The sequence below is a fragment of the Saccostrea echinata genome, unplaced genomic scaffold (genome assembly GCF_033153115.1).
Source record: "Saccostrea echinata isolate AGI-Se365-2 ecotype Australia unplaced genomic scaffold, CSIRO_AGI_Sech_v1 ptg000064l, whole genome shotgun sequence".
Classification (NCBI taxonomy): domain Eukaryota; kingdom Metazoa; phylum Mollusca; class Bivalvia; order Ostreida; family Ostreidae; genus Saccostrea; species Saccostrea echinata.
In genome coordinates, this window is record NW_026889813.1 from 6,127,273 (window position 1) to 6,149,207 (window position 21,935).

Genomic DNA, 21,935 nt, shown 5'->3' on the forward strand with positions numbered 1-21,935 from the left:
TGTAGTTCTTAAATTATATCAGAAAACTCCAACCCCCCCCCCCCCAACCCCCCCAAAGATGTCAGTTCAATATATCTTGCAAATTGGGGACCCACAGCCTAGAGTTTTTAAACCATGCAGTGCTATTTTTAGCTCATAGGCTTTCTGATCAAAGAGATTCTGTGGTGATCCTCTATTTTGTATAGTCCACAACCATAGAGACAATGTGCAACCAAATTCCCATAATTGGTTGGATGAAGTAGATTCAGGTATGTTCAAAGGAACATCTCAACTGACAAATCATGTCAAGGTACATGTATAGGGTAACAATAGTGGAGTATTTTGTTAAGGAAACGAAAAGTGTGCTAATATTTCGCGTGAAGACTAGTTGCTGAGAAAACTGTAATGGAAATTTGGTAGACATAACACACGTTTCACCTTTTCTGGCCCAGTTATTTAAAAAAAGATTTTTAAAAACTTTTCTGATATATTTTGATATTAAACTTTCATCCCACTGTGACCGCCGCTAGGGGGGGGTAGGGGTCCACCTGGAATAAGTAGTGCATCCTACAACACTTGGTCACGCAGTAACCATAAGACTTGGTTACTGTCCTTGACATAAAACCTTCAAGGATTAAGACATAAGTAGAAATGTCTTTTCCAGTCTTTATTACAGGAATGTGTACATTATATATACAACATCTAAGACTGGGTCTGCTAGCTGCATGCCCTAACTCAAGCTAACTCTCTCTATCACTAACTCTGACTAACTATCCTCTGTCTACTACTGCTGACTACTACACTATTATATATTTTGTTTTAGAGTAAATCTAGTTATTGTTTGATTTACTTAAATTTGCTTGTCAATGAATGAGTAGATGACATGAACAGGCAGAGTGATAATTGTTGTCACACCTGTCATGCCTTAAGAATAGATAATTAGGCAACTTAATTGACTTAAAAGATTAACTAATTACACATCATAAGGATTAATAATAGCCAAGCCTGTCGCCCGCATGGTGCAGTGGTTAGAGTGTCTGCTCTAGAGTCGCGGAGTAAGGAGTTGATCCTTACGTCATGGGTTCGAATCCCACTGTTGGACGTGGAGACCGGTCCTTCGGATGAGACCGTATAAACCGAGGTACCGTGTCGCATTAGGTGCTGGCACAAAAAAGATCCCTCACTGCTCAATAGCTGTAAGTGCCGAGTATAGGTCAAAATTTGTAGCCCTCCACCGGCAAGTGGTGGCATCTCCATATGAGTGAAAAATTCCTGAGAGGACATTTAACAACAAACAATCAATCAATCAATAATAGCCAAGCCATCTGGTAGACCTTAATACTGTAAAAATTAATTAATGTATAGCCACTAACCAAAAGGTTAGGGGGTCATACAAAACGTAAATTTAGAATATTATTTTAAATTTACATTTTGTATGACCCCTAATCTTTTGGTTAGTGGCTATACCACCCTAACTCCTGGGTCATGATTTGAAGAATTTATAATCTACATTTCCCCTTTTTCTAGTCCAGTGCTTCTTGAGATTTTTTAATGACCCCAGTGATATTTTTTTGCCTTTTCTTGATTTTATCCCCTTTGAATCATGCTGGGCCCTTCATTTGAACAATTTAAAATCCCCTTTACCGAAGGATAATTTTTGCCACTTTAGTTTAAATTGGCCCAGTGGTTTTTGAGAAGTTAAAAATGTGAAAAGTAAACAGACAGTTGGATAGATGTACAGATGACAAATAATAGATAAAGCTTTTAGATCAGGTGAGGTAAAAAAAAAAAAAAATAATAAAAAAACAAAAATAGATATTTCAACCAATTTTTGATCAGAAAAGCTCACAATGTTTGGTTCTGGTAAGCTAAAAAACGAAAACTAGATTTGAATGATCACTAATCATCAAACAATGATATGAGCATCAGTATACATTTTATAATTGTGAAAATACAAAATATAACAAATTTCTCAATTATAAGCATATTATTAAATACATTTGTATGTTCAAAAGAACAGAATAAATTTAATTTCATTATTCTCACAGCCTTCTTTAGAAATTTTTTTTTTACAATTTTGAAAAAAAAAAAATTATAGATTAAATAGACATATACTTTTAATGTACATATATTTACATATTTAATATAAAGATATTTACTTTTTTAATATAAAGGCATGTATTTATTTCAAATGCTAGTCTTCATCAAATATTGTTTACCCATCTTAACAATTATCATCTAAATGTGAATCAAACTAGCTAGCTTATACACTGTACCAAGTACGAGGGTTGTCCCAGAAAAACGCAAACTTTTTGAATATTTCAAATACTATTCAACCAAAACAATTTTTTTTTTTTTGCATGCTGTTGGAAAATGATCTTTTTGTTATTTTGACAAAATATTATAGGCCTGTGATGTCTTATGCATATAAAAACAGCATTTTAAGGGTTTAAAATATTGGTGGTCAGTGCACGAAAATTTTTTGACTTTTACAAATAGTATCAACAATGAAGTTTTCTTTATCAGGCTATATAACAATGTCACAAATTTACCAACATAAATACTCTATAATTTGGTGTAATCGTGTTTAAAAATTCATTTATTTGACATCATTAATGACAAATATATGACGATTTGTGCCAAAGCACTTTAATTTAGACATTTTCAAAAATGGTGATGTTGGGCGGTAATGTGGAGCACCAAATTATCAAGCAACACTATGTTGAGCGGGATATGAGTCCTGTACATATGGAAAATAGATTTTAACGATGAACAAGAGGCCCATGGACCACATTGCTTACCTGAGCACATTGGCTAAGCAAAAGCACAAATCAGTTCGGTATTGAAAAGAACGGGGGGGGGGGGGGCTTGAATTTTAAACTACCTGATGATGCTTCCATGTCAATGTAACAAATGGCTTTGTTGTACTTGATTAGATTTAAAAAAAAATTCCCATATGTTCCTTTGTAAAAATTTGATCCCCCATTGTGGCTCCTCCCTATACCAGGGGTCATCATTTGAACAAACTTGAATCTACACTACCTGAGGATGCTTCCATATCAATATGACTAGACATAGCTTTTCTGTTCTTGAGAAGAAATATTTCTTCTATATGTTCTTATGTAAAACTGTCCATCCCCCATTGGGCCCCACCCTACCCCTGCGAGTCATCATTTGAACAAAATAGAATCTACACTACCTGAGGATGCTTCCATATCAAAATGACTAATCATGGTTTGCAGTTCTTCAGAAGAAGATATTTTCCTTTATATTTCTATGTAAAACTTTGATCCTCCATTGTGGCCCCGCCCTACTCCCAAGGGTCATGATTTGAACAAACTTGAATCTACACTACCTGAGGATGCTTTTACATGAGTTTCATCTTTCCTGGCCCTATGGTTCTTGAGAAGAAGATTTTTAAATGATACCATTATTTTTTCAGTAATTCCTAATTATCTCCCCTTGAAAGAGGGCATGGCCCTTCATTTGAACAAACTTGAATCCCCTTTACCCAAGGATACTTTGTGGCAAGTTTGGTTGAAATTGGCCCAGTGGTTCTTGAGAAGAAGTCGAAAATGTGAAAAGTTTACAGACAGATGGACAGACAGACGGACGCCGGACAAAATGTGATCAGAAAAGCTCACTTGAGCTTTCAGCTCAGGTGAGCTAAAAAAACACTTAAGTATGGGAAACATGTTTATCTCTAGTTAACGGGGTTTGATGTTGACTTGACTAGCTATCCGATAGAATAGAATAGACCACTAAAATGAAGACGAACTGAAAAGACAGGAGCAGGATGTCATAGGCCTACGTGAAGGCCGCTATTTAACAATTTGATCAGTAAGGTTTATGATCAGGATTGTGAAATTGTCTTTTAAAAGAATTAACTCCGCAATCTATTGGTAACACAAGCATTTTAGATGTACAACTTCATAACTAAAAGAAAATTAAATACCATGCCGAATTTATGCTTAAATACATTTTATTAGAGGCGCAGTGAACAAATTCACAACACTACGAGTTACGTTTTGACATCGTCAGTGCTCCGCCGAAAGCTGATTTGTTAGATTCGTTTACCTGAGAGTAAAGTGTTATTTATAGAGATATTTTTTTTAAAAAATTAGGCATTATTCAAAGAATGTTGATAATGATGTCTGCCAATTTTTAACTTTATAGTCTTAGTGAAACAAAAGATAGTGAAAATGTTCGCATTTTTCTGGGACAACCCTCGTAAATGTTAAAACATTAAGAATGCTTCATAATAAATAAATAATAAATAAATTATTCAAATGATTTATAATTTTCTCTGACTTGTTTATCCCATTATCCAGTATATTGTTAAACTGGTGCATATCTAGGATCTCAAAAATCTGAAAATTAAGGTAAAAAAAAAATACAGTTGTTTGACCAGTTCTGAATAAGAAACTGATTCAGCGATGCTATAAATACATTGGGCATTATTGTCAAAGTAGTTCAATGACTTGTGGAATAAAATATTGTTTAATAAAAGTTCAGCATTTCAAAAAAAAAAATTATTTTAGCAAGTACTCATTTTACGAGTTAAGAATAAGCCAACGAGTTCTGAATACCTTAGCAGTTCCCATGCAATTGAACCCTAAATAAAAAATATTCGTCCCACAAATTATCCATTGACAGGCCTGGGAAAAGTTAAAATAATTGCTTAGCAGTAGGTTAGTGGTATTTCCAGAGGATAAAAAAAAAAATAGAAGTACTGTGAGCAATGAGCTCACTATATTATATCCCCCCACCTCCCATACGATTATAATAGTAAAGTTCATGTTTTGCTCTGGGAGACCCGAAATAAGTGTCAGATCAAAAAGTAAAATAAGAGGTGCACAATGGCATTATGTAATAAAGAATCTGTGAAAGTATCATTAAATTTTATTCAGTGGTATAGGAGGAGTTGCAGATATAAGAGATGGGTATCCTTCAAAATTTTTGAAAGAATGGCAGTGTCTATGTTTTGCTACGGGAAAACCAAAAGATGTGGTCGATCAAAAAGTAAAATTGAAGATGCACAATGGCACTATGTAACTAAAATTCTATGAGTCTCATTAAGGTATAGCAGGAGTTGCAGATAAGAGATGGGTACCCCACTGCGTAACAGATGGACGTACAGACAGGCAGACGAACATACAGCTAGAGGGACGGACACTCCCATCACTATATACCCCCTGCTTTTCAAGCCGGGGTATAATAACAGTCGCGTTTACATTTAAGAAAACTACGGAGAATTAACACATAGCATTGGTATACAGAAATAGTAAAATGACATCACGAAAATATTCTGATATTTTCCAGTGTTCTAATTATTTATTTTCAACAAGCTTTTGGTGTTTGTTAAAATACATATCAAACTTACTTTTGATACCTGGAATGTTGGTTTTTGTGAAAAATTGACGTCTTTACAAAGTTCTTTCTGCAGATACAGGAGTCAGATTTACATGTGTATTGAGATTTATTGAATTGTAAAAGTATGTCGACTGTTTCAAGTACTATACTGAACACAAATTGACAGCAAAAAATCAAAACTTCACATAATTCCTCTGTTAAGTTACAGCAAAATGTTTCCCTAAATGTCATGGTAAAAAATCATAATCCAAACACAACTGTCAATTAAGGTCAGACGAGACGTTCCTCACACATATGTTTTGTATATCTTCGTATTGTATGGAAAATATTCAAAATTCTAATTACCTTCTGATTTCTAAACTGGTTTATAATTGTCTTTTAAAAATTAGAACACTAAAAAATGTGATATTGGCAAATGAAGTTTTTTCCAAAAGGATTTTATAGGAAACAACATCCTCTGGTATCTTGCACAAATGCCTGGTAAGGTACCTCAATTTTTCGCGAGTAAACATATTAAAGTAGCAATACTTCAATGACAAAATCTTAGAAAAAATTATGTATTATTGAGGAACGTATCGTCTGTCCTTAAGTTCTGTTAAAAATGAATAACTCTACCGCTTTTTACTTATAACAAAGGCTCATATAAGGCTGTTCTTGAAATGATTTTCTATTCAGGTCACTTTTTATCTGTGCCTGCTGTTTATTAGAGAGTTCTTGTGAGTTGTAATTAATGTCCTGTTAACATGGTTAAAGATCTTACCTGTACAGTTTTGATTTTAACAAGCGCGATAAATATTACTCAAGTAAACCAACTTCATTCTGTATTTGCATTTATTTACAATCATTGCAATGCCTCACAAGAGACCATTAAATTTTACAAAATCTCCATTGCAAACAAGAGGCCTATGGGTGACATCGCACACCTGAGCACTGTGGCAAGGAAAAGAGCAAAAATCAGTTCAGTATTGAAAAGTTTTAATTCAAAAGTGGTCCCAAACTACCCCTAAAGAAGGGTGTGGTATGATTTCATCACAATTTAAGCCACTCTAACTAAGGAATAGAATACATGTACTTACATATTTCTCTGACTAACTGTGCCTTTGTTCCCTAACTTTTATTGTGGTCCCCTCCTACCTTGGGGGATATGCTTTGAACAAATCTGAAACTACACTATTTGAAGATGCATTGTATTCATTTTATACAACTAATGAGAAAAAATATTTTACATGGACTGAATTCAGTATGTTTCATACATTGGCATCATAAGCACCTGTCTATGTGCTGGTTAATAATTATGTTTAAGATACAAGTACAATTATAGTGAAATACTGTAATTTATCTGTTATCCTCCTTACTGCCAGAACTATGTCAAAACTGTGCAGCTGATACGTCAGAACTTTTTCTTTTTTACAAGTAAGAGAATGTATTAAATATTTTTTTAATCATAAAAACAAACTGTTGTTTGTAGGCCTTATCATCAGTTATATTCTATATAATAGTGTTATTATTTGGAGGTACTATGCCAAAATAGTAGTCAGGGTTGATGACCGGTTAAACAGTTCTCAGAGGGTTACTTAACATGGGAAAGCAAATGCAATAATTCAGAATTCTTTTGAATGCAACACACCTCGGGAGGAGGAAGCATTAATGCACTTGGTGAATAAGAGGTACTTCATGTCTGAATAAAACATAGGCAATCAAAGATTACATAGCTAACCTCAATGAATGTTATCTTTAAGTAAGGCAAAGTCTAAAATCAAATGTCTTGATTGTTCTGGCAGCATGCTTTCCTACATACAACATTTATGCAAGTTTGGTCTGTGTAGGATTTTTAGTTACTTGGAAATGGACTTGCTCTGAAATTTTTATCAGTTCAATCACCCAGAAAATGTAAGTAAAAATCAGCATCCGAAACAAATATGGATTTCTGGATGCATCATCCATGCATGTCTTTCAGCATATGGCTTATATTAACCAAGGAATGAATCTTTTAAAAAACAAGAGGCCCATGGCCACATCGCTCACCTGAGCACTTTGGTCACAGAAAAGCAGAAATCAGTTTGGTATTGAAAAGTTTAAATATATAAGTGGTCCAAACCTACCCCCCCCCCCCCCCCCCCCCCCGAGGGATATGATTAAAACTAATTGAATCTATACTTAAAGAGGATGCTTTAATATTTCCTTGACTAATCATGGCTTTAATAGATTTTTTATTGATTCTTACCTGTATATTCCTAAGTAAAAGTTTGATTGTCTATTGTGGCCCCGGCCAACCCCCGGGGAACAAAATTTGTACAAACTTGAATCTACACAACCTGAGGATGCTTCTACATATGACTAATAATGGCTTTCTTGTTCTTGATAAGAAGATATTTAAAGATATTTCCTATATATTTCAATCAATAACTTTGATCCCCTGTTGTGGCCCCGCCCTACCCCCAGGGGTCATGAATAGAACAATCTTAAATCTACACTACCTGGGGATGCTTCTGTTTTAATATGACTAATCATGGATTTGCTGTTCTTGAGAAGAAAATTTTTAAAAGACTTTTCCTTAAATATTTCTATGTATAACTTTGATCCCCTGTTGTGGTCCCGCCATACCCCGGGGTCATGATTTGAAACAAGAGGCCCAAGAGCCTTGAATCGCTCTTCTGATAAACTGTACAACCTATCACTTCTATTTGATGATTCTAATCCAAGTAGTACCCAAAAATATTAAATACAGCCATACAATTTCAAAAGTAGGACAGGGTGACCTTTTTAAATGATACCACCAAATTTTCACTAATTCTTGATTAACTCCCCTTGAAAGAGGGTGTGACCCTTCATCTAAACAATCTTGAATCCTCTTTACCCGAAGATGTTTTGTGGAAAGGTTGGTTAAAATTGGCCCAGTGCTTCTAGTGAAGAAGACAGAAATGTCAAAAGTTTACAGACAGACAGATGGATGACAGACAAAATGTGATCAGAAAACCAGAAAAACTCAAGTGAGCTAAAAACTTATGATCACAAGTACTTGGAAAGAGTTATAGTATTTGAAAAGCAGTTTTTTTTTTCATGCATTGTTTTAAGAAGCTGAAAATGTATGACTTGTATTCATGTTGAAAAAACTGCACATTTTAGAAAAGGTATGATTAAAAATAATTAATCTTAAGCATGTTAAGGTGCTTTGAGTAGCAAAATAAGCTAAAGTGGTAAAGCTAAGTTAACTACAGAGCTTAGGTTAAGTCAATTTTAAGATGCACAACCTTTTCAACCAGAAGTATATCTGTTGACTAATAAACATGTACATGTATATTGTGTTTTTAAGTCATTTGTTTGTTTGTTGTTAAATGTCCCTCTCGGGAATTTTTCACTCATATGGAGACACCACCACTTAAAAATAATGAAGACATACAAGTCGGATTAGAGGTTAACATTCATTTTAGGAGTTTTCAACAATTAAGACGTAAAGAGATAACTCCTTCCCCTCGCCCCTTCGCCTTCCCAGACCCCTGTTTGTTCATGTATGCAGACTAATACTTTGTTTCGACATAAAAAATGTGAATATATACAAATAGTTTAATGGTCCATCTCTTTGAATGATTTTCCTAATTCTAGGAGGGTACATGGGTTGACCCAAATTCATGAATGAAATGTCAAGCAATCTTATCATTGATGCACTTTTATTTAATTTGATGTAGTCATACATGTATTGTGCATGAACATTTCCAGTTCATTAAGAGAGTGGGGATGACCTCCAGGGGTTCATAACCTTAAACAATTAGATATGCATAACATAATAACACAAGAAACAAATTATGCATAGTCAAATGGAAAATTTTTGTACTTTTTTGAAGTCACATGACCATTTGTCATTTCAGGGACAGGGAGTGGCTAGGGAGATTGCCCCCCCCCCCTGGAGAATTTGCAGAGATATTTAAATAGGACTATGATTATACTGATTTACAGAAGCCAATTAAAAAATGACTGGACGCCCTCCCCCTATAAAAAAAAAAAAAAAACGGACCCCCCCCCCCATCATTGTTTTTATTTTGTTTGTTGGTATTTTTTTTTTTTTTTTTTTTTTTTTTTTTTTTGCTTCACAGGAAATTCTGGTTTGGAAATTTTTTGGACTGAGGTGTGGACCCCCTCCCCCCCCTGAAAAAATTCCTGGATCTGTGCATGTAATTGAATGTAATGTCGACAATGGGAGATAACTCTTCATAATGTGAAATTCGTCTACTGTGGCATCCGATGATCTTTGATCCTTTTTAAACTTTAACCTAACCACTTGCATTTCAGTTTATTTTACCCCAATCTAGACTTAAATTTGTACTTACTGACTGTCATAGGTCCTGTCAACTTCATGAAATACAATCCAGTTAAAACACAAAATGAATTAATTCCTACTGATATACATGTAATGATGTTTTCACCACACTGCACCATGTGCAATCACTCGGCACACCTCGGCCGATTCGTACCTTATCTAACGTTTGATGAAGGTGACGGAATCAGCCAAGGTTTGCCGAATGCATGTGCAATCTAAAAATGATAATGGTAAAACTAGTACTAGTAGGGTGACGCAAGCCCAATGTGATGAAGAAATTTTCAAAAAGGTGTCCACATACATGCACAGTACAAGAACAAATTTTAAATTAACATAACAAACGATGTTTTTAACATAACTTTGCCATCTAGGCCTATTTCCAAAAACAGGCATATTGTGTGTTGGGGGGGGGGGGGGGACAAAATTTATTGGGTATGGCTTTTCAAGAGGGTTTCAATACTAAAAAAAAGTTTGCACATTTTGATAAATTCATTAAAAACGCGTTGTACTAAAATAATATTATTTGTTGTTGAGAAAATAAATTTAAAAAGTTCAATTATGGGCCAAAAATTTATATCCCCCCTTTTATCAAAACCTAATTTACATCATTTATTAAATTCTGTTATTTCAGACTGGTAATGAATTAAGTTAAAGGAAATACCTATAAGAGGCTCATAGGTCACATGGTCACCTGAGCATTTTATGCTTGATTTGACAAATACACGTACTGTGTAAATTATAGAATTATTTTGGATTTTTCCTTGTTAGGCCTAATATGAAGGAGTGTGCATTTAGAGGCAAACACCTTAGTGCGGGTATTACTGTCTCATGACAGCATCTAGTTTTGACTTGTCAGTGAATACTTGAAACACTTTGCTTGACTGGTTGAGAGAGAAAGTCCCTTGCAATAATTATTATTTATGAACAGGAAGCTCATTCCAGACAGATAAAATATTTTTACTACATTCAAACTCGATTGTTCATTTATCTGTAGCAAAACTATCCCTTTTACATTTCCTTATCTAAAGAGTTTTTTTTTAGTTATTATAATTTGTTAAAAAAGAAAACATTGATCATAGTGTAGAAAATTGAGGTATTTTCCAGGAAATACTCAGGGACCACTAGCATAAACAGAAGGTCAGTGATCTACTTATTTGAAAGTGAATTATAACATTACAATTATAATATACAATAGGTGGTTTTTCATTCTTATTGGTGGAATTTTTTGTCGTCAGAGTAAGCATTGTCCTTATATTCATTACAGTTTTACATAATACTTAAGTGACCGTTGAGGCCCTTGGGCCTCTTGTTAACAAGAAATGGCACAGAGCATCCTTAGTTAAATGGGATTCTGAATTGCTCAAATGTAGGGCCAAGCCCCTTTCTAAAGGAGATAATCAAGAAAAGGACAGAGAAAAATAGGATGGGGTAATTATAAAAATCGTCTTAAGAACTACATTGCCAGAAAAGTTGAAACTCTTCCAGAGGTAGTTTAGATTAATTGTTCAAATCATGGCTCCAGGGATAGGGTGGGTGTGACCACAATAGTTAATCAAAGTTTTCCTTTGAAATAAAAGGAAAAATCTTTCTTTCTCAAGAACCATTGGACTAGAAAATCTGAAAAAGCTTGCATGTAGGGGGACGTATCATGAGGTTATGTAGTTTCCAAATCAAATTATGGTCTTCTGGGGTGCAGTGGGGCCACAATAGTTAATCAGAGTTTACATTGAAATATATAGGATTTCTCAAGCACAACAAAGCTTTGATTAGTTATATTAATACACTTCTCAGCTAGTTTAGATTTAAGTTTATTTGAATTAGGGAGAAAATTGCTGATGAAGTACAGCAGATCCAATGTGACTGTTGAACATTGTGGCCCATGGGCCTGTTGTTTAAGAAAATGATTAACATACAGAGGAAATCATGATGTGTTTATAGGAATTTATCATCATATTAAATATTTAATTTTTTAGCAACCAAGCATGCTCTCTGAAGTGGACACAGAGGATTACAATTAGCCATCAATAAAACCATGGACATCAAGGAATGAAACTGAAAATTGTTGGTACTCTTAAAACTCATCTTGTATCTTTATATTTGCTTGCTGCTTCTAGATTTATTGGCTGTACCGGTCAAAAAACTGGGCAAGCCTATGCAATGGTAAGATGTTTGTCATCCATCTGGTTGTCTGTCAACAAGTTTTGGAAATGCTTATTCTTAAAGTTTTGATAAGACTCAATATACAAGTACTCTATGTTAAAATAAATATTTCACTTTATTGGGTTTGATTTTTTGTGAGCAGTGTTGCCTAAGCTATTACAAAAAAGTTCTAAGATTTCATTTTTATACCTTCATTTGCAGGGGGTATATAGGAATCCCCTTGTCCATCTGTCTGTCCGTCCGTCTGCAAACATGTCCTGTCCATATCTTTCTTATGGAGGAACATTAGAATCTACTACTTCACACAAAGACTGTCCATATCTTTCTTATGGAGGAACATTAGAATCTACTACTTCACACAAAGATTGTTCATGACCTGAGGATGTGTCATGACCTTGAGCCAAGGTCATTTGGGCAAGTTCAAGGTCACTGAAAGAAAAAGTTCATAATCCTTGTCCTGTCCATACCTTTCTCATGGATAAACTTGGTGAATTCCAATTTGACACAAAGATTGTTCATGACCTGAGGGTGTGTCATGACCTTGACTAAGGTCATTTGGGCAAGTTCAAGGTCACTAAAAGAGTTCATAATTTGTGTCCGTTCCATATATTTCTTATGGAGAATAATTTGGGATGTTGGGAGTTTCCAATTCACACAAAGATTGCTTATGACCTGAGGGTGTGTCATGGTCTTGACCTATAGACATTGTTGAAAAAATGGATAAATAATGCATCCTTATACTTTCCAATAGAGAAATACTTGAAAAAATTGTTATTTATTTTTTCAATGTAATAAAAAAATGTTATTATTAGTATTGATGTTTTATTAGGCTGTGCCATAGTTTCATTCATTAAATGATATAATGAGCAATTATCGGTAAATTTTCATTCTAAATGTTTATACAAATTGTGAACACCTCTAAGATCCATCAAATAGTAGTATTAGTGACTTGGCAACTTCTCTGAAAAACCCTGTGGGGGGTATTTGTCCATTTTGGAAGTTTTAGTTTAAAATACTACTGATCCTTTTATGGTTTTGGTTTTGATGGCAATATTTGATACACAATTAGATTACAATAACTAAAGATACATTATTCCATAAATCATAAATTCAATGAACAGTGATGACATATAGTCAATGAAAACAGAAATTTTGTGAAATTCTCTGAAAATGCTACTCCTAGAGTTTTGATCTGGTTTCAAAAGGTTATAAATAGTATCACAGACATTTAGTAGATGCACAAAGATAATTCTGTGGATCAGTCTTTTTGGACTCTATGAAAGGAATTGTTGTGGTTATATTGAAAAAAAAGTTTTGAAATCCTTTCAATTTCCTATTTTTTGTACTGTTCTGGTTTGGTGCATCAATATACTACAATACATACATAATTCTATACATGTTAAATTGATTTCATTGAGTGTTGTTGCCCTGATAATGATTTCATGTAATGGTGTTGCCATGGTTACTAAGATTGAAATATCTGTAAATATCTTTAAAGATATATATAACTACATCTCAATTATTAGTAAAACTTGGAACACAAGCAATTGAAAAAGTTTAGAAAACACCAGGAACATAAATGATATTTAAAGTAAAACTTAGAAGCGTTTGCTTTTCTTTTATTTACAGCACAAACCAGTGAAGAGCAACAGTATGGTAGTTCAAATGTGTCTGTTCTGTATTAAAATGTGAAATACACTTTATTCTAACCAGATCAAATTAATGTCAATGTTCAGATATACATCATATTACGCATACTTTAAGATAGTTGTTTTTTGGGGGAGGTTTGAAAACAATGAATTTGTATTTTTTTGGCTGTTTTGTAAATTTTTTGTAAAGATGTTGATTCAGTTATTTAAACTGTAAAACAAAAGAATCAATTTAAGTAGAAACCAATGAAAGTGAATCTAATGACTTTCAGACTTTCCCATTTTACTACAGCACAGACATTTTCGCTCATTCTAAGTGTATCCATGTTATAAGAATCTGGTAGGGCAACATGGACACTTCTGAACTGAGCAACAATGAGTCTGGCGGCGACAGACGATACCCCTGCCCTTGAGCAGATAATACAGTTAACAGAAACTTGAACTGACACTTGATTTCTAGTTTCTTCAAAAGATCACTATGCAAAACTGAATTGCATACAAGGTAGAATAAGTTAAGGGTAGAGAGTAAAAAGAACTGTGATTATCAAGAAGAATAAATATCGGTAATCTTAAAGTTTTGATGAAAACTTTAGAAAGCTAGGTAATTTATTCATTTAAATAAAACAAGTTGAACATTGTGTGATAGAGCTGAACAGTGATTGTGCTTTACATTATCATAATTGGAAATGTATTCATGAGCTATTTAAAGTACAGTTTTTACAAAGAAATTGAAGATTTTGCTAAACAACTTTGGCTTATGAACAGCAGATATTGAGAAAAAAAAATGCTGTATCAGTAAGACAATTATTTGGCCAAATTCTTCTCAGAACCATTAGAGACCATGCAGATATATTTACATGTACATGAAAACTTTCGTGTGATGATGTACTTCCCTGCCCCTTCCGATAGTGTCAGCTTCTTGTTTCTTGCTGCTGGGGGACTCATGCCAAGAGTGTCAATGACCTACATGCAATTATCAAACATGACCAAACAGTATATATACATGTACACATGTATTTTAATTCGATGAATACATAATTTCTTTCAAATGAATATTTTGGGTCAGCAGACTTACACTGGAAAACACAAGTAGATTAATACAAAAACTTATTGCAGATTATAAAAGATTTAAGCTTGAGTTGGAAAAGATTCTTAGACAAAGACATCATGTGTTATTTGCAGATGGTAATGATAAGGATTGGAGAGAAAGAGTGAAACTGCAAGGAAGACAATTATATACTCCACAAGACAGAATGAGATAAAAATAGCATATGAATATTTTACCAGCAAGAATAAGTTTTACACAGAATGACAAAAGTTTGAATCAGGGTAGCTGGTCACAGACAAACATTTCTGCATTGCCTACTTCCCCTGGAAATTTCAATGGACACAAACAGAGAGAAAAAGAACTAGACACGATTGATGGTAAAATATAGCCTGTCAAGATTATCTGGTGCATTTTGAAGAAGTGTCAGACTGCAGTAACTTATGATGAGAATTAAGTCTCGGCAATTAATTATATCAATAAGGCCACTTGCTATACAAACAAACATGTTTAAAAAATAATGAAAATAGTCACTTGTTTACAAAGGTAGAATGAATAAGTTTAGCCACATAAAGTTGACTTTTTTGTGAAGATTATTTAAGATTTTTCCACAAGTTAAGTTTTAAGATTGTTCTAGATTTATAAGGGGAACAGCAAAAAGTGAGAATTTTTAGCAACATAGAAAAGCTTATAATTATATATATATATATATATATATATATATGTATGCATCATTTTCAACCAAAAAAATTCCAGAAATATGTACCTAGCTTTGCATCCAATTTTTTTTTATACCCTTGCAATGAAATGGCCGAGGTCTAATATATAGAAGTGAGACCTGGCATCCTCTCTGTCTGTCATTCGGACATACCCAGTATTAGTTTTCCTGACTTTTTTGCTATGCTTGTAAATTAAGTGTTGATATTTAGTTTGTGTCTTGATACTGATGACTTACATATCAAATTTTAGTTTCATGTTATTGGCCCATTTTTTTACGCCCATCTTGAGATGGAACGTACTATGTTATGACATTTCATGTCCGTCCATCTGTCTGTCCGTTAGCTTTTTCGTGTCCAGCTCATAATTCTAATACTATTAGGCCAAGAACTATCAAACTTTGTCAGCTGATACTTCTTGGGTAGAAGGTGTGTCACATATTAAAAGCAGGTAGCTCTGACCTTTAACTAAGATGCTATGACCAAATATGGAAAAATCCTGTCTGGCTCATACTAGAAAACTACATGTATTACACCTAGAATCATCAATGTTAGCATATTAATGCATCTTTGGTAGAAGGTGTGTCACACCCTACTTTAAGGTCACTGTGACCTTTAATTTAAGTGAAATTTTAAAAAGAACTACGTCTTTTAACTCTTAAATTCCATAATCCCAAAAGTTGCAAGAGTATTACAATATCCTTAATAAAAAAAATGTTAAATTAAGAAAATACACTTTTTTTCATTATATACTTTAAAGCAATCTATAACAAAAGTAATGTTATAAGAGAAACTTCACCTCTCCCATGGGTGTAATTATCAAGCACTGGTGAGGGAGAATTTCGATAACAGAAAATTGCACATCAAATTAGAGATAAATTAATGAGTTTAATTAATGTGAGGAGATAACTGGTGGAGCATATCTGATCAAACAGATGTTACATGTATCTGTATCTCTTGGCAATTGCATTGGCAAAGGAATCAGCCTCTTGTCTTGGATTAAATAGTTCTTAATTGTTGGCTAGTCTAACTTTGAAAATAAATTTGGTGTAAAGTTTTGATATTATATAATATAACTTTTTTTTAAAATTTCAATTTAAAAAAGAGGGGTTATATTGAAATCAGCATGTCCATCTGTCTGTATGAATCGCAGCTTAAAACCAGTCATTAAATTAAAAAAAAAAATCATGAAGTATTAAAAAATGTTTTATGGTAGATAGTCCCTACAAACCTAATAAAATGTTGCATCAAAATCACTCAATTTTTTCATGTTCTAAGTCTTTGTAACAAATTAAAAAAAAAAAACTTTGTTTTCAACAGAATGACATAAATATGCATTTTTATTGAACTACAGACTACAGAGCAGATATTGCAGATTGATGCATTCATCCCTTGGAAGTAATGAGTGGACATGCATCAGTTAAACATTATATAATTAATGTGTTCAATGTATGAAGGATAGCTGTCTCAATCATTTTTGTTAGAGCATCTCTGATCAAGCAGCTCTTATCTTTATCGTTTGGGAATTAGGCAGAAGAACTGCTGGTCTCTTTCTTCTAGAATATGTCACTTGATGGCCAGGCAGGCTTTTATTTTCAAAATTAATTTTGTATAGATTATGTTATAATAATTATAACTATACAATAAACAAAGCTACAGATCAGCATTTTTTAAGCTCTAACACAACCAGTTGAAAAAGCTATGATGCAATATTTGTTATAATTAATGCCTAAACCACAGGAGATGTATAATTATAACACTATAAGGAATGGAAAAATCATTTTCTTGCACTCTAAACCGTTTTATGATAACTGAACAATATTTGACGGGCGTATTTGCACTTTATTTAAACTTTGACTCTCCTTTGATCTTGACTTCCAATTTGTGTCTAGCTAAATTTCAAACAAGGTATTTAAGATATTTTTATTAAGCTGAATATGCTTATACTTATTGATGAGTGCTATTCAATGATGTCAACATTTCTTACCTTGACCTCTCCTTTGACCTTGACTTCAGATGTGTGTTTACCTAAATTTCAAAAAAATTAAGCAAGATATTTTCGCTAAACTCTATATTTTTATACATACTGATGAGAGCTATTTAGTGGCAACAAAATTTTTGACTTTTGAGCATCCAAGTTTTACATAGGAATAAATAGGAAAAAGCCTTTTCAAGAACAGAAAAGCCATGTTTATTCATAATGGAAGCATCCTCAGGTAGAGTAAATTCAAGTTTGTTCAAATAATGACCCCCCTCCCAAAGGGGAAGGGGGGGGGGGAGTGGAGGAGCCACAATGGGGGATCAAATTTTTAACAAGGGAATATATAGAAAAAAATCTTTAAAAATCTTCTGCTCAAGAACAGCAAAGCCATTTGTTATATTGATATGGAAACATCCTCAAGTAGTTTAAAATTTAAGTCCCCCCCCCCCCATTTAAACTTTTCAATACTGAACTGATTTGTTTATTTTCCTAGCCAACATGCTGAGGTGAGTGATGTGGCCCATGGGCCTCTTGTTATACATCTGTCTTAAGATGGGATGTATTATGTCTTGGCTTTCATGTCTGTCTGTCTGTCCATCTGTCTGTCAGTTAGCTTTTTCGTGTCCAGCTTACAACTTTAATACCATTAGGCCTAGAATTATCAACACAGCTATGTTAAGGCTTCCTGAAGCTTTAAATTGCACTCAAAACATAATATTTCATTGGGAGGTCGGTTTTGGTTTTAATTTATAAGTATTGTACTTTAGTGCTTCCAATTTATATAGAGGGTTCCCTTGTCTACCATATTTGTTGATATCACATGACTTTGTTGATAATGTGACGGTCATTTATAATGTTAGTATTTCACATAAATTGCTTCAGCGCAGCTGATTAACACAATAATAATTAACATTTTGTTATATAAATAAACTCACCCTATCCTTGTGTATCTGAAATTTGCTTGGGAAAAGTCATAGTATTACTTGGGTACGCAGCTATGTTAAGGCTTCCCGAAGCTTTAAAATGAGCTCAAAACATAATATGTCATTGCGAGGTCGGTTTTGGTTTTAATTTATAAGTAGGGATGTCAATTTTGGCAATGATTCATATTCGAATATTCAATGAAAGTATTCGAATATATTCGAATATTCGATAAAATAAATTAAATCTTTTTATTTTTAAAATGCAACATCCTAGCTACTCTCGTGAAAGGTTTAGCGTAAGATATTGGAAGTAAAATTGTATGAAGACTTTTGTAGTTGTACTATAAGAAATTTGATATTTGTTAATGTTTGAAATAAATAATTGATTTAAATGTAGAAAAGTATAATTTTAACAAAAGAAACATGTGTATTTATAGTAGCTCCAACTGAGGAACCAGTCGTCTTGCCAAAGGCAAGATAATCGTAACGGTATACTGTTCAGATTTCAGTATGTGTAATAAATTACAATTATCTGCCTAATTAGAGATATAATTATAATCTTTGATACAATGTTTTTAAAATATAAACAAATATTTCCAACGACAATTTTCCTACATAATTAACTAATTTCCCGATAATGAATATGAAATTCAGGATTATGTACCACCCAATATATAATCATTTATTCTGAAATTGAGCCCTTTACAATATTAATTACAGTCTAATTCTATTGGACATTCATTTGAATGATCAATTTAATTTGTTTTGATAAGTATACGCTTCACATCTTTTAGACATTCTAAGAAGGTTTTCATTTTGTTGTCCTCGATTCTAGATCCGATCGTATTTAACTAATAAAACTATGCAAGTACGTTTTGTATTATACATAAAGCATTATTGTACAATTCTTTAACACCTTACGCAAAACAAATTACATGTAATTTAGTAAATTTATAAGATAAGAAAGTAGTGGAAGAAATCAGGCGATCGAAATTAATCGCTAGTAAATTAAACACGGATAATTCCAGCACCGTTCTAACCAAACTTTATTAATCACAGTACTTCTTTTTATGAAATCTGAAAAAACACCGAATATTCGAATATTAAATTCATATTCGAATATCAACTCATCGAATGAATATTCGAATGTTCGAATATTCGTTGCCATCCCTATTTATAAGTATTGAACTTATAATAAGTACTTCCAATTTATATAGAGGGTTTCCTCGGCTGTATATTAAGATATTTGTTGTGATATCACATGACTTTGTTGATCACGTGACGGTCATTAATAATTTTTTGAAGTGGTTCATATAAATCGCTTCGGCGCAGCTGATTAACACAAAATTTATTAACATTTTGTTATATAAATAAACTCATCATATACTTGTGTATCAGAAATGTGCTTGGGAAAAGTCATAGTATTACTTGGGTACAAAAGTTCAACTTACCTACAAATTTGAGGGTATTTTCCACACAATATCGTAATCTGTATTAAAACAAAGCCAACACACATTTTTCCCAAGCAAGATTCAGTTAGAGAACAACCTCTTCTTTCAGATTTCCACAAAAATTCTCAGATTAATCCTCATTAATTTCATTGATGTGTTCAAGTCCTGGGTTGATTTGAATAAAATTTGTACTGATTCTGATGGTACTGTAGACTCTCCACTGTTTTATAACCCTATGATCCATATTGGAGGGAAAACCTTTTATAGTAAAAAATTTTCTGACAATAATATTAGATATATTAATGACATTATTGGAGTAGATGGCTTTTTTTTATAGCTATGAATGCTTTTGCAATACTTATCCAGATATAAAGATTAATTTTTTAGAATATTCTAGCTTGATCCATGCAGTTAAAGCTTGGATAAAGAGGAGCAATTTCGATAAAAATTTACAAAAATCAGAAAATCCTCTTATTATGTCTAACTTTTATCTTGTATCAAAATGCAATAAATCAAAAAACTTCTATGAAATTCTCAATAAAAATTCTTCTATAACAGCTGGTTACAAAAAATGGATTGAATTATTTGATTTGGATAGCAAGGAATGCAAAATAATTCATAAATTACCATTTCAAGTCACAAAAAACTGTAAACTCCAGTGGTTTCAGTACAGAATTTTAAATAAAATATTGGCAACAAATTCTTTTTTATTCAAAATTAAGAAGGTTGTTTCAAAGCAATGTACTTTTTGTCAAAAAGAAGAAGAGACAATTGAACATATCTTATGGGAATGTGATCTTGTACAATCACTCCTTGAAAACTTTGAATATTATCTCCAGCAGAAAAACCTCCATTTGTCCATAACAAAAAAATCATTTATTTTAGGTATTGGAGGAAAAAATAATGAAATAGCTAATATCTTAATCTTATGGTTGAAATATTATATTTATACTTCTAGATGCACTGAAAAACCTCTAAATGTGCACTCTGCGATATCACACTTGAGTTATTTTAACCAAACACAAAAATATATATCATATAAAAATGGTGAAAAAGAGAAATTTGACGATCAGTGGAACAGGTGGAACCAACTATTTTTGTAACTTTCTCTCTCTCTCTCTCTCTATACACAATTCTGTTAAAGAAAAGATATTGGATATTTTGTATATAAGGAATTGTGTTGAAAAAAATAAAATAATTAAAAAAAAAAAAAAAAAAAAAAAAAAAAAAAAAAAAGATTAATCCTCATTAATCACCTGCGCCAGACTCTTTTTATACATACAAAATAAATTCTACCTCCAACCACGGGTATAAAACAGAGTTCATTTCAAAAGTATATTTTTCATAAGCATTTTGAACATACTGAATTCCAATCAAGGGTAGGTTAGAGGTGTTTTTTTCAAATATTCTGACATATAAGACTTAAAAAACCATTAACGACCTGTGAATTTTGCAAAAGCTATCTAGCATTTTACATGCAGTGTGAAATAAAGTGTAAAGTTCATGACACTCTCCCCGTCATAACACATCAAGTTTGCAGTGACTTGACGTTCTTTTCCATTATGACGTCACATTTTGGTAGTTCAGAGATGTGTAGGCACAAAGTGCACTGTGATATTCTACGGGAAACCTTAACCTACCTGCGTACAAAATATTTCATGAGAAATTCAACTTGCCTGCAAATTTGAGGGTATTTTCCACACAATATCATAATCTGTATTAAAACAAAGCCAACACACATTTTTCCCAAGCAAGAATCAGTTAGAGAACAACCTCTTCTTACAGATTTCCACAAAAAATCTCAGATTAATCCTCATTAATCACCTGCGCCAGACTCTTTTATACACACAAAATAAATTCTACCTCCAACCACGGGTATAACACAGAGTACATTTCACAAAAGTATATTTTTCGTAAACATTTTTAACATGATAAATTTCAATGAAGGGTAAGTAAGCAATGTAAAACTTTAACTTTTGCCATAACTTTTGAATGGTTGGTGCTAGGGCTTTCATACTTCACATCTGTATTCCTTGTGACAAGACCTTCCTCTGGATATCAACCTCTTTGACTCTTTGACCTTGACCTAGGATTTTGACCTACTTTGGAAAACTTTAACCTTGGTCTTAACTTTCGAACAGTTGGAGCTAGGGTTTTCATACTTCACATATGTAATCCTTGTGACATCACCTTTCTTTGGATACCAATCACTTTGACCTTTTGACCTTGACATAGGAGTTTGACCTACTTTCATAAAACTTTAACCTTGGCCATATCTTTTGAATGGTTGGTACTAGGGCTTTCATACTTCACATATGTAATCCTTGTGACAAGACCTCCCTT